Genomic DNA, 2500 nt, shown 5'->3' with positions numbered 1-2500 from the left:
GGCGGGCGTCCGGCTCCGGGCACCCGAACCCCCTCTCCCCACGGCCTTGCCCGACGGCAGTCCGCTGCCGCCACCGGGGTGGTGCGTGGGGGTGCGGCGGCCGAGGGCCCTCCCGGAGCGCCAGGGCACCGCCGGTCCGAGCGCGAGCGGCGGCGCGTAGGGGGAAGAGGGGGTGGCCGCCGGTGTGGTGGGGGCGCGTGGAGGCGGGAACCCCGGCCGGCCGAGCGGAAAGCCCCCGGCGCTCGGGCGCGCGCAGGAGAGGGAGAGGGGACCGGCGCGAGCCGTTGGCGGTGACGGGCTGGGCGCGGCCGGCGCCAGCCCGGCGAGAGGGGCGGCGGGCAGAGCAGGCCTCGCCGGGGTCGGGGGAGGCGTCTCCCCCGATCCTTCCTGCCCGCACCGTGGCGGGCTTGCTGCGGAGCAAGCCCGCCGGGGGGCCGGCCGGCCGCGTGCAGGGCCGAGGCCTCTGGGCGTTCCGGGCTCGGGTGCGTGGCGCCGGCCCTCGGGCCGGCGGGCGAGTTCCCGCGCCGGGCCGTGTCCCGCGCGCCAGCGGGCGGCCCGAGCCACGGCTCTCCTCCCGGGCGCAGCGCCGGGATACTGAGGGAAACCTCGGGCCCCGGGCCAGGAGGACGTGGTGGTGGTGGCGGATGTCGGGCGCGCCCCCGCGGGCGGACGCTCCCCCGATGGCGGCAGCGGGGGAGGCACCCCCGCGGGGCCCTTGAGGATGTTTCCCTCACCCCAGGGCCAGGTACCTAGCGTCCGCGCCTCCGCGGCCCTCCCTCGGCTGAGCCCGGGGGTCGAAGGCCGCGGAGCCGGGCGGAGGTTTAAAGACTCGGGCGGCTCGGTGCGACCCGCAGGGGCGGGCCCCGGCCGTGTGCGGCGGTTGAGCCTCCAGGGGCGGGAGTCGCTCTCGTGCAGGCCCTGGCCATGGCGGCCGCCGCCCACGCCGTGGGCTTTTTGTCCCCTCGGGCGGCCGCGCCGGGGAGGGGTGTCCCCCCTGCCCCCCCTTCTCCGCGGTCCGGTCTCGGCGGCGAGACCGGCGGCGTTCGGTCGGCCGCAGCCGGCCTGCCTCGCCCTCGAAACGCGAAGGGGAACCTCCCCCCCCCCCGGCGGGGAGCGCGGGCTCTCTCGCCGTCGGGGGCGATGGCGATTCCCCCACGGTCGGGGGTCTCGCCGGGCGGGGCGGCCTGCTCGGGCCGCCGCGTCTCCGTGGACGCGCAGCGGCGCGCTTGCGGCTTCGTGCTCCTTGCTTGCCACCCCCACCCCTTCCCGCCCCGGCTGAGGGGAGGGGCGGCGCAGCCCCCGGGCCCGAGCGGCGGCGGCGGCGCCGCCGCTCGGCGTGCCGGCCGGCGGTCGCTCGGTGGCCGGCCGCGTGGCCTGTCCCGTCCCGGGTCCTGCCCGTCGCTTCGCAGTCGCCTTTCCCGGTCTCGGTCAGGCGAGGCGGGTGGGCGGCCGAGGGGCGTTCCCCGTCCCGTTCTCCGCGCGGAAGCGGGGAGAGGGGGCGTCGCCTCCGGCTCAGCGGCGTCCGCCTTCTGCCTGGCGCGTGCCTGCGGAAGGGGCCGAGACGAGAAGCGGCGGCGGCGGCTCCGGGAGGGCAGCCGCGGCGGTGCGGTGGCCGGGCGGCGGTCGGGCGGAGCGCCGGGCGGCGGCGTCGCGTCGCCGTCTCGGGTTCCGGCGGTTGGCCGTCCGTCCCTGTCTCCGGTGTGGTGCGGCGGCGGCGCCGCGCGGGCGTTCCCGGCGTCGGGGCGAGAGCCGGGGTTTCGGGGCCACGGGGGCAAGGAGCCGGCTGTCGCAGCGCGCGGGCGCTGGGCGGCGCGGAGGCGCGCGCGGCGCGAGCGGGGCGCCCCCGCTGGTCGCCCGCGCGGCGGTCAGCGTCTGTGGTTTCCCCCCTCCGCGCGAGCGAGAGGCGGGTGCAGGTCCGGGCGCGCGGTCGGACGCGCCGCCGGCCCTCCGTGCGGAGGCCGGGCCGAGCCCGGGCGCCTGGGCCGCCTCCGAAGCGAGCAAGGTGCTTGTTGTTTCCCCAGGTCGGTCGGGAGCGCGGGCTCCCCGGGCCCTTGCCGTTCGGAGCTTGTTTCACCCTTCCCTTCCTTCCCTCCGTTGTGATGTCGGTACGGTCATCTGAGGCGAGGCGCGACCGTCGCCCGCCGGTCGTCGCGCGCCCCCTCCGCGCGTGCGGAGAGGGCGCCCGCCGGTCGTCGCGCGCCCCCTCCGCGCGTGCGGAGGGGGGCGGTCGGTCGGTCGGTGGGGCGGCGGTCCGTCGTCCGAGAAGGGGGCCGCTTCTGCGGAGCGGTCCCGGCCCCTCCGCGCGCGCGGGGCGGTGCCGAAAGGCAGACAACTCTTAGCGGTGGATCACTCGGCTCGTGCGTCGATGAAGAACGCAGCTAGCTGCGAGAATTAATGTGAATTGCAGGACACATTGATCATCGACACTTCGAACGCACTTGCGGCCCCGGGTTCCTCCCGGGGCTACGCCTGTCTGAGCGTCGCTTGACGATCAATCGCC

The 2500-nt window shown here is 78.4% G+C and overlaps 1 non-coding gene across 1 annotated transcript; it reads left to right on the top strand.

Annotated features, from left to right (window-relative positions):
- Positions 1-2330: 2330 nt before the first annotated feature.
- LOC141955500 (5.8S ribosomal RNA) lies at positions 2331-2483 on the top strand. Its single transcript, XR_012632592.1, has one exon. It is a non-coding gene; the product is annotated as a 5.8S ribosomal RNA (ribosomal RNA).
- Positions 2484-2500: the final 17 nt, after the last annotated feature.

Source organism: Athene noctua, unplaced genomic scaffold, assembly GCF_965140245.1.
Source record: "Athene noctua unplaced genomic scaffold, bAthNoc1.hap1.1 HAP1_HAP1_scaffold_280, whole genome shotgun sequence".
Classification (NCBI taxonomy): domain Eukaryota; kingdom Metazoa; phylum Chordata; class Aves; order Strigiformes; family Strigidae; genus Athene; species Athene noctua.
The sequence above is the reverse complement of the archived record's forward strand: the minus strand, read 5'-3'. Positions and strand labels throughout refer to the sequence as shown.